The following is a 12,269-nucleotide window of genomic DNA, read 5'->3' on the forward strand; positions in this document are numbered from 1 at the left end:
GGGTCCCATGTAAGAGTGAAACCTAATATCTCAAAACTGGATTAATTACACCGGTGGTGCTAGAACTTGGCGCAAACGATCATTTTGGTGCTAGAAGTTGTGGCATACATTAAAGTGGTGCAAAAACTTGGCTTTGACGTGCAAATACGGTGCTTATCTCATTTTGCATACGGAACCGGCGCTGACTAGGCGTGTGGGGCCTGCTGTCATCCAATGGACCAGGAGAAGAGGGTGTGTGGCTTGTTTTTTCCAGAAACACCCTTGAAATATAAATTTTTTCCCACAAAAAAACCTGTTGGTGTGGGAGAGGTGCCATTTTTTCACCTCTATGAACAGTGGGTCCCATGTAAGAGTGAAAATTAAACAAAACATAAGGTCACTGGGTCACGAACCCACAACCGAGACGTAAGAATCAAGCCGGCTAATCCACTCCAACATTCACGTTCCCGTGTACACAATGGATAACAAACTTATATGTATTTAACTTCGAAGCATGTGGACGGGCTGCAGATATTGCGGCCCATTTTACACCAGTTCGGTTTTTTCTATTTTATTTGTAAAAAGTATGTAAATTATAATGTCAGAACAAACATAAAGTTTGAATATTTATGTGCATAAATATTGCACATATGAATGAAAAAACTTATTTTAAAAACTGTTCACGTATTATTTGGAAAATAATCTTATATTTAAAATAAAATTTGTGAGTTACAAAAAGATTCTATGATTTAAAATAATAACAAATATTATTAAAACTAAAATTCAGAAAATTATTTTAGTTATACAAACATTTCAATCATCGGCAAGTTTGTATAGGTCAATATTTGTATAATTAAAGTTATTTAGAATTTAAAATTGAAACTGTTGATATTAGTATTAATTTTTAATAATTTAAATATAAGCCGCGAGTGTGTGATATTTTTTATTGACCATATTAACAAAATATTTTTTGTATAATACACGGATGTATATTTAGTTTTTATTTAATATTCATTGTTTGTATGTCTAATATTTATAACACACAAATATTTGAACGTAATTTTTATTACTTACGTTTTATAAAAATAAATAAAAAACAAACCGGTGAAAATTGCCGCAGTATGGGCAGCCCATTTAAGTTCCACATGCATACTGTTTAAGTACATATAACGTCCTTATCCAAAGTGAACATGGTAGTGTGGTGGGTTCATTAGCTAGCCGGCTTGCATGCTGATCGTTGGTTCGATTCTGTGCAGCCACACTTTTAGTTTAATTTTCACTCTCCCCCGCCTGTAATTTTCACTCTCTCTCTCCAGGCGGGACCGACTGGTCTTAGAGGTTAAAAAAAAATCCCACGTCAATAGTTTTGTTTTTCTAAAAAATATATTTCGAGGGTGTTTCTGAAAAAAACAAGTCACACACCCCTTCTCCCGGTCCGGCGGCTGGCATCGGGCTCCACACGCCTAGTCAGCGTTGATTCTGTATACAAATGAGATAAGCACTGTATTTGCACGTCAAAGCCAAGTTTTTGCACCATTTTTATGTATGCCACAACTTGTAGCACTAAAGTGACCGTTTGCGCCAGTTCTAGCACCACCACTGTAATTGACTCCTCAAAAATAGCATGAATGAAGTATCTATACTGTAGTGACCCAACACAACAACAGCTACTGAAAGGCAAGTGGCAAATGAAATAGAGCTTCTCAAGATTCACATCATCAACAACGGCTCAATGGCAGGCACGCAGGGCAGCCATAGCTCGAGGGATTGAGTGATACTACCTCCGTCCTGGTTTATTGGTTTCTTTTATAATTTGTGTCAAAGTTTAACCAAATATTTAACTAACAAAATGTTAATGCATGTCAACAAAAATTATATTATCGGATTCGTATCTGAACATAGTTTCCAATTATATTTTTTTAATGATATGCATGAACATTTTGATAGTTAAATTTATGGGCAAAATTTGGCACAAAATACAGAGAATTAGGACAAAATAGGTAATGAGGGTGATGTGGTGTTACTTTTTGCCGAGTTCTGCACTCGGATGTTAGGCTATGCCGAGTGCAGATCTTGGCAAAGGTGGCGCCTTGGCCACGTTCGCAATGTCAACTCTTTCCTCAGAACTGTGGTACTCAGGAAAAAAGGACACGAGGCAAGACCTACGTACACCCAAATAATTATGCCGAGTTGCAGACAAAGGGTGCTCGGCAAACATTTACTGCCAGGGAAAAAAGTAGTTTCGTAAATATGTTGCCGTGTAGTTGACAGAGGTGAGCTTGGTAACCTTTTACTGCCAGGGAAAAAAAGTATTTTCGTAAACATATTACCGAGTACGTGACAGAGGGAGCTCGGTGAACATGTACAACCAGGAAAAAAAGTATTTTCATAATATGTTGCCGAGTACGTGGTCCGTGAATCATGGCAAAGGTGGGTTGTACGTCATGGAGCCGTCAGGCGCAAATGACCATGCAACGTGACACTTTTTTTTGAAAGTTAACGTGACACTTATTTTCCGGGTGTCACGGAGGAAGTTCTCGCCATACACATAAGTTTTCTTTTCTTTTTTGCCAGGCACATCAGGCCAAGCGCTCGGTGATAGCAGGCGTGTGCCGTGTCCTACGGTTCGCCGAGAGCCGAACTCTACGAAGCTTTGGCCGTGATCTCGTGTTCTGGTACTCAGTAAACAACTAAGAACTTGATAATGATAATTTTTCCGTAGTGAACAGATATATGTTATAGCATATTACGTTTGTGCTCTCTTTGAATTTGAGTATACGGCCGAGAATAAATATGTCGTTAATATTAATGTCTAAGAATTATTTTGTCTACCGGTTTTTTAACGGCTCTGTCTACCATTCTAATCAGTTCTAGGTTTCTAGCAGAGATTGATGGATATAGAAGAAATATGCAAGCAGCTGTCCCTAGGTACGTGTAGCATCTCCTACTAATAACCAAGCGGGAGTGACCCTTTCATCTGGCAATGTATAGAGAGAGTCTTGTTACTCATCCTCCCCCTCCCCCTCCCCCTCCCCCTCGTGTCGCCTCCCCCCGGGCGGCGCCAGGGGCCCCAAACCCTAGCGCCGCCAGCACCCCCTTGCCACTCCCTCCTGTCGCCGCTGCCGCCGGCGTGGGCCGCGGTGGCGGCGGGCCCGGTGCCAAAGTTTCTGGGGGGAGGGGGGAGGGGGGGAGGCGGCGGATCCCATCTGAGGCGGCGGGGGCGGCCCTTCTCATGCGATCCAACGGCGGCGGCTAGGACGGAGGATCCGGGCTGTGCGGCGGGGGCCGAAGCACCATCGCCGGCGGAGCGGCGGCCCTGCATGGATGTCGGCGGTGGCAGCGCCCAATCCGGCGGGGTGGGTTGTCCTGCTCGTGATGGTGACGACGGTATCTACGGATCCAACGCCCCGTTTGGATCCGTCGCAGGGAGGCCTTTTGCCAACCGGCGGCGCGTGGAGGGACCGGTGAGGATATGCCGGATCTCTGCCAGAGTACCGACGGCAACATACGTCTTCGTGGCGAGGTCCGCTCGGTACCAGCCAGCCACGAGGTCGGGAAGACGTGGCTTCCGGTGAAAATCGCACCTGACTGCGTTCTTGGCGGACGATGGCGGCGTCTCAGACGTCGTTTCCTTCTGGAGGCATCGTCGTTGCAGGTCACATCAACCTGATCGGGAAGTTCCGGGGAAAACCCTAGATCTGGCTCTACCGGATCGGACGATGACGGTGCTATCAGTATCGTTCTCCCTCATGGGGGCATCGTTTTGGAGCAAGTGCTGGTTGGAGGGGACAAGAGGAGGAGCGGTGTTTCATCTGCTCCATTGACAACGGCGGATCTCGGCGGCGTGGCGCAGTGGAGACTCGGCGCCTGATGAGCGGAGATGGACTCGCGCAGGAGGGTGACGCTGCCTGGCGTCATGGTGGCGTCGGCGGCAGTTGGACCGGGCAAGATTGATGCAGCAGTACAGCTCTGAAGATGGATTGGTGGCAGGTGGCTGCGGCGGCCTCATACCCGGCAGGGGTCCTGGTTGAGAAGCACGCCGGACTGGTGGGTGCCCATACCCGACAGGCGTCCTGGGTGGGACCTCAAGTCTTTAGATGTTTAGGTTTGGCTGCGTGGTCTGTTTGGTATTTGGCTGCGCTTGTTTTGGTGGCTTTAGACTTATTGTTGTATGACTCTGTACGGTCTTGTGTCAATAATTAATAAAATGTCCGTATGCATCGTCCAGATGCAGAGGCCGGGGGTCGTCCTCCTTTTCTAAAAAAATCTGGCAATGACATGCCCAACAATCCACCGCGTGAGGTAATGTGTAGCTAAATATCCATTAGTTTCTTAGGGCATCCATTTTTTCTTAGGGCATCTTTAACGCGGACCCTCAAACCGTCCGCATACATTCGGACTGCGTGGCCCGGACGTGTTGTGCCATTCAACGCGGGTCTCGGTCCGCTTGGTGGTCCAGATGCACTTTTTTCCGTAAACTGGAGACAAAGTGGGAGGGAGGGAGGGTGGGCTTTGCGGGCGTCCGGACCACTCCAACGCCCGCATCTGACTGCCCTGGCCCACCCAAACCACCTTCCTCGCCCGCGCGCGCTTCTCGCCCGAAACGGTCAGCGTCACCCCAGAGTGTTGGTGATGCATTAATGCCCGGCCAGAGCAGACGTTACCTCTCAGTGGCGCCAGTATTGAAGCCGCGTCTCGACCGAGAGAGCGCTGCCCGCGCCGCTTCCCGGCGCATGCGACTGCCCTGCGTTCGAACGACACCATGGCCGGCCGGCCGTCTGTCTACCGCCCACATTAATGACATACGGTTGCCGAGGAACCTCCGGTGCCACTCGTTCGTCCGTCTGCCACCCACCATTGCCATTCATCCGCTATATAAACTTCAACCCCGGCCATAACCGTAGTCATCCTCTTCCTGTCCATTTTTCCTCTCCGCACCACTCCCACCATGGCCTCCTCGCACTCCAAACCTCTCTGGGATGGACTGTTACCGGAGTAGAAGAAGGAGATGGCGGTCATTATTGCCGCCGGCTTGTAGGCAGAGGTTGACGACATCACTATGGTGGACGCGGCCGAGAATGAGCTGGCGCCACCCTCCTTGTCGGTGCATTGCAGCATGACCATCAGCAAGGGTCGTGCCCATTACATGGACATGGTGCGGGAGGAGAAGTTTCGGGAGGCGGAGGAGCAGCTCGCCACCTGCAGGGCCATCAAGCAGGACGCGGACGTGACGGAGTAGGCAGCGCTGCTCGAGTCCTACAGCTCTGGATTCGCCTCACCCGCTGGCAGTGCCGCCAGCATCAGGGGGAACTCGAGGCCGCCTATAATTAGTTCGACCAGGCAACAGCAGAGGTGTGGGGCAAGAGCGATGATGAGGACATCGCCAGCTCTGCCAAGGTCGCGCTCCGCCGCCACGACCACGAAGTCGGCATGTCCTTGGGCGGCACCGGCAGCAAGGAGAAGTAGTCCATAGTAGGTCACCACTGTTCAGGTCCCAGGAAGTCCATCGCTCTTCCCCTCCCATTGAAGCCAAGCTTGGTGGGCTGAACATCGACGACCGATTAGCCACTAGGCGGCGACATGGAGGTGCACAACTTCATTTGCCGGGGCTCCGGAGGCCGAGGTTGCGTAGGCAGAGTTGGAGAGCACCGAGGCGGAACTGGAGAAGACGAAGGCAATAGCTGGAGCTTTAGTTCATGGGGCTCATGGACGGACATGGGGGACGGGCGGGGGCGATCATGTAGATTAGGTTTAGAGTGGGTTTTATTCTGGTTTTTATATGAAAAATGTAATAAATTTCGTCTGTTTTATATGAAACTCCGAGCGGTGGTTGGAGCTCGTTAAGGAGATTCGAGCCAAGCGCAAAGTTCATATTGCAGTCGGCTTGCCTCGAAACTTGCCGGAGTGGGAGGAGGAGGAGGAGGAGCAAGCACCTGATGTGACCATCGAAGACGAAGCCAAAGAAGGAGAAGGACGAGCAAGCACCTGATGCGACCATCGAGGACGAAGCCGAAGAAGGAGAAGGACGAAGGCATTGTAGATCTCACACCTTTTGCTGCCGGATACGCGCAAATAATAGTGCAGGTTTGCTAAATCTCAGTTGCATAACATTTTCTCGTGTTTCAGTCGGCTCCAGTGCATCACACCGAAAAGGTCATGACATCCCTGGCCTTGTCTGACCGGGATGACGGACAGATTATAGCCAACTGAAACTGCTAAAGATTTTTCTGTTACCCAAGGAATGGACACCCCTATAGTAATGAAACTATTATGTTTCCGATAGTTCAACTCTTCAGGATTATTTGATTGAACACTTCTTTGATGGCTACTTGATTGTACACTTTTTTCATAGCTATTTGATTGTACACTTTCATCCTATCCTCCAACTTTTTTCTAAGTTGGAGTAATCCCAAAACTAGAACCTTAGCAGAGCTCTCCGTCAAGTTCCATGAGGTTTAATTTAGTCTCACACGAAATATAGTGGCCGCCGGATGTGGTTTCAAAGGATAGGATGGGATTTGGAGTGATGTTGGGATCACTCTGTACTTCTGTAGGTTCATTTGCAGTAACACCCTACCCAAAGTTCAAATTGCAGCGACAACTAAAACAACATTGACTACAAGTATACCATTATTTGAAACTCAACCCATGGAACAACTAAAACATTCTGGATAGTTCAGGTATGTTAGAAACTCCAAAGTATCACGCCGAATAATAATGCACGTCTGTTAAATCTCAGCTGATTGAAATTTTTCTCGTGTTTAAGTCGGTTTTAGAGCATCACGCTGATGTCGCTTGAAGCTATGTCAGTATTTCCCCAAAGAGGAAGGGATGATGCAGCACAGCGGCGGTAGGTATTTTCCTCAGATATGAAACCAAGGTTATCGAACCAGTAGGAGAACCAAGCAACACAACGTAAACAACCCCTGCACACAAATAACAACAACGCGCAACCCGACGTGTTAAAGGGGTTGTCAATCCCTTTCGGGTACTGTGCCTCAAGATAGGCAAAAAGACATGAGGTAAATTTGTAGTAGATTGATAGATAGATCGCAAATAAAATAAAGTGTAGCAAAGTGTTTGTGTATTTTTGGTTTAATAGATCTGAAAATAAAAAGTGCAAATAAAATAGATCGCAAAGCAAATATATGAGAAAGAAGACCTGGGGGCCGTAGGTTTCACTACTGGCTTCTCTCGAGAAAGGTAGCAAACGGTGGGTAAACAAATTACTGTTGGGCAATTGATAGAACCTCAAATAATTATGACGATATCCAGGCAATGATCATTACATAGGCATCACATCCAAGATTAGTAGACCGACTCCTGCCTGCATCTACTACTATCACTCCACACATCGACTGCTATCCAGCATGCATCTAGTGTATTAAGTTCATGGAAAAACGGAATAATGCAATAAGAACGATGACATGTTGTAGACAAGATCTATCTATGTAGAGATAGACTCCATCGTTTTATCCTTAGTAGCAATGATACATACGTGTCGTTTCCCTTTCTGTCAGTGGGATCAAGCAACGTAAGATCGAACCCACTACCGGGCACCTCTTCCCATTGCAAGATAAATAGATCAAGTTGGCCAAACAAAACTCAAATATCGAAGAAGAAATACGAGGCTATAAGAGATCATGCATATAAGAGATCAAAGAAACTCAAATAACTTTCATGGATATAAAAAGATATGAGTGATCATAAACTCAATGTTCATCAGATCCCAACAAACACACGTAAAAGAGTTACATCATATGGATCTCCAAGAGACCATTGTATTGAGAATTCAGCAAGAGAGAGAAATCCATCTAGCTACTAACTACGGACCCGAAGGTCTACAAAGAACTACTCACGCATCATCGGAGAGGCACCAATGGAGGTGGTGAACCCCATCTGAGATGGTGTATAGATTGGATCTGGTGGTTCTGGACTCTGCGGTGGCTGGATGAATATTTTGTCGACGTGCCTATGGTTTCTGGAATATTGGCGTATTTATAGAGCAAAGAGGCAGTCCGGGGGCACCCAAGGTGGGCACAAACCACCAGGGCGCGCCTGGGCCTCCTGGCACGCCCTGGTGGGTTGTCCCCTCCTCGGGACCCCCCAGGTTCAACCAGTGCCCAATAGCTTCCTCCTGGTCCATAAAAAATCTCTATGAAGTTTCTTGGCATTTGGACTCCGTTTGGTATTGATTTCCTGTGATGTAAAAACATGGAAAAACAGCAACTGGCACTTGGCACTATGTCAATAGGTAAGTATCAAAAAATGATATAAAATCATTATAAAATAACTATAAAACATCCAAGATTGATAATAAAACAGTATGGAACAATCAAAAAATATAGATATGTTGGAGACGTATCAGCATCCCCAAGCTTAACTCCTGCTCGTCCTCGAGGAGGTAAGTGATAAAAACAGAATTTTTGATGTGGAGTGCTGTTTATCATATCATATCATATTTTTTCTTTGTAGCATGGACATTTGGACTTTTATGTGATTCAAAGCAATAGTCTAGTTTTGACATAATAATTTAGATACTGAACCATATCAACAAGCAACCATGTCTTCCAAAATATCAATGCTAAAATAAGTTATTGCTAGCCCATCATGCTCAAAAATTGATCCATTAATGAAACACACTTGAATGTTAGCTACACCCAATACTTAAGTACCATCATATTGCCTCTTAGTTGGTGCTTTTTATGAGAGAAGATGGAGACTCGAAATAAAAATAAAATTGCATAAAGTAAAAGAAAGGCCCTTCGCAGAGGGAAGTAGGAATTTGTAGAGGTGCCAGAGCCCAAAGCAAAAAAATTAGAGATAAAAACATTTTGGGAGGTGTATCCATCCCACCAACGAAAATGACTCAGAGTTCCGAACACTTTCCATGCTAGATATTCCATAGGCGGTTCCCAAACAGAAAATAAAGTTTATTTCTTTTTCCACCATTCTTTCACTTTCCATGGCTAGCCGTATCCACGGGTGTCCTCCATACCAACACTTTTCAAGAAATTTACTATTTGACAACATAAAGTAAATTCATTTTTGCATTTAAGGACTGGGCATCCCTAAAACCTTTGCCTTACTCTTGTGCAATGACAAATGAATAAACACTCATCATGAGAATAACACATCCAGCATGGAAAATACTAGCCACCCCTCACCGCTCCGCGAGCGAAACAAACACACAAAAGAGAAGTTTATTTTGAAAATTAGAGATGGCACATGCAAATTTGCTTAGAACGGCAAAAGAATACCGCATATAGGTAGATATAGTGGACTCATGTGGAAAAACTCGTCTAAAGGATTTTAGATGCACAAGTAGAGATCATACTTGGTGCAAAATGAAGGCTAACAAAAGATTGAGAAGCGACCAACCAAGAAACGAATAATCTCATAAGCAAGCATTAAGCATAATTAACACCGAATAATGCACCACAAGTAGGATATAATTTCATTGCATGACTATTGACTTTCGTGCATGCATATATAAGGAATCACAAACCTTAACACCAACATTCTTACTAAAGCATAATTACTCATCAACATGACTCACATATCACATCATCATATCTCAAAACTATTACTAAGAATCAAGTTTATTTTGTCCAATGATCTTCATGAATTTTTTTACTTATCCTTCTAGTATATCTATCACTTTGGGACTAATTTTCATGTGTTGCTTTTCATTAGCTCAAACAAATATAAGGGAAGATCATGAGCATAATTTTTTTATTGCTCTCAAAATAATTTAAGTGAAGCAAGAGAGAATTTCTTCAAAAAAATTCTACTAACTCTAAAATAAATCTAAGTGAAGCAAGAGAGCATTTCTTCAAAAATACTAAGCACACCGTGTTCAAAAAGATATAAGTGAAGCACTAGAGCAAGTCCTAGCTCATAAAAGATTTAAGTGAAGCACAGAGAGCAATTCTAACAAGTCATGGCATAATTTTAGCTCTCTCAAATAGGTGTGTCCAGCAAGGATTGATGACTTAAAACATAAAATAAAACAAGCAAAGACTCATATCATACAAGATGCTCCAAGCAAAACACATATTATGTGACGAATAAAAATATAGCTTCGAGTAAAATACCGATAGTTGTTAGAAGAAAGAGGGGATGCCACTCGGGGGCATCCCCAAGATTAGTTGGTTACTCATTCTTGGATAATAGCTTGGGATGCCGGGCATCCCCAAGCTTAGGCTCTTCTATCCTTGTTTCATCCATCATAAGATAACCCAAAACTTGAAAACTTCAATCACACAAAACTCAACAAAACCTTCGTGAGATCTGTTAGTATAAGAAAGCAAACCACTACTATAAGTTATGTACCAAACCAATTCATATTTTGTTTTTGTATTATATCTAATGTATTCCAACTTTTCTATGGCAAAAACTCATCAAAAAAAGCCATAGAGCCATCAAAATAAGCACACAACACAAAGAAAACAGAATCTGTCAAAACAGAACAGTTTGTAGCAATCTGACTTTTGCGAATACTTCTGGAACTCCAAAAATTCTACCAAATTAGTAAGGCCCGGGTAATTTGTATATTAACCTTGTGCAAAAAGAATCAGGGAAAAATCTATTTTCTGTGATTTATGAAAATTATTTTCGTGAGCGCAAAGTTTCTGTCTTTTTCAGCAAGATCAAACAACTATCACCCAAGAGGATCCTAAAGGCTTTACTTGGCACAAACACTAACTAAAATACAAAAAACACAATCATAACAGTAGCATAATTGTGCTAACACTCGAAAACAGAAAGCAAAAAAGCAAAAATAAAATTTATTCATTGGGTTGCCTCCCAACAAGCGCTATAGTTTTACGCCCTTAGTTAGGCATAAAGCAAGGATCTAAGTTTTGTCATCCTTCTTATTCTTACTTTTCTTAGAGGATTTTCATCATGGGGTTTTGTAAACAGAACATAAAACATATTATCCATGGAAACTTTAGCATTCCTTAGTTGGTTTTCATCTTAACCCCTTTGATTTCCCGCAACAATCCAAGAGTAGTGTTGATTAACATTATTAAAAACTTGTTGGATTGTATCTAGAATGGGACGTCCTTTTTAAGATTCTCATCAAAGATCTTATTATCCTGAAGCAAATGCCTTAATGCATAGTCAGTATTGTAAATAATTTCATCTATCACGGGTTTTTCACGATTCATACCATAAAAATTAAAGATTTCCCTAGCTTCCCGAATTATGTAGTCAAACTCATTCATAAGAATGAGAGTGGCCAAATTTTTAGCCCTAGGATTCTTTATGTCGCGAAGCTCAAAAAACAATCTTTGCAAAGTAGGATGGGTACGAATAAATTTACTTTCAAGTTTCAGAACTAGTGCTGAAATAGCATCCGCATAAGATCTAGTAGTTTTAATTATAGGAGCGTCATCAAGACTTAGATTCCCAACACAATTGAAAAATTCTTGGACATGTTCTTTTCCCATAATGATCCCTTGCCCCAAGATAAAAGTTTTAGCATCCAGATTGCCCGTACGTCCAATTTTAGGAGTTAGGCCATCATCTGTTGGTGCCATACCGAAATCACTCATATTGCAAGCAAATGATAAATCTGACAAGAAAACGGTGAACGGGAAAAGGGAGGCGAATAAAACGGCAAATTTTTGTGAAGTGGGGGAGAGGAAAACGAGAGGAAAATTGCAAATAATGTAAATTGCCAGGAGATGAGATTTGTGATTAGGAACTTGGTATATGTTGAAGATCCTCCCTGGCAACGGCGCCAGAAATTCCTTTTGATGTCGCTTGAAGCTACGTCGTATTTCCCCAAAGAGGAAGGGATGATGCAGCATAGCGGCGGCAGGTATTTCCCTCAGATATGAAACCAAAGTTATCGAACCAGTAGGAGAGCCAAGTAACACAACGTAAACACCCCCTGCACACAAATAACAACACCTTGCAACTTGACGTGTTAAAGGGGTTGTCAATCCCTTTCGGGAATGGCGCCTCAAGATAGGCAAACGGACGTGAGGTAAATTTGTAGTAGATTGATAGATAGATCGCAAATAAAATAAAGTGCAACAAAGTATTTTCATATTTTTGGTTTAATAGATCTGAAAATAAAAGGTGCAAATAAAATAGATCGCAAAGCAAATATATGAGAAAGAAGACCCGGGGGCCGTAGGTTTCACTAGTGGATTCTTTCGAGAAAGGTAGCAAACGGTGGGTAAACAAATTACTGTTTGGCAATTGATAGAACCTCAAATAATTATGACAATATCCAGGCAATGATCATTACATAGGCATCAGGTCCAAGATTAGTA

The sequence above is a fragment of the Triticum dicoccoides genome, chromosome 6A (genome assembly GCF_002162155.2).
Source record: "Triticum dicoccoides isolate Atlit2015 ecotype Zavitan chromosome 6A, WEW_v2.0, whole genome shotgun sequence".
NCBI lineage: Eukaryota > Viridiplantae > Streptophyta > Magnoliopsida > Poales > Poaceae > Triticum > Triticum dicoccoides.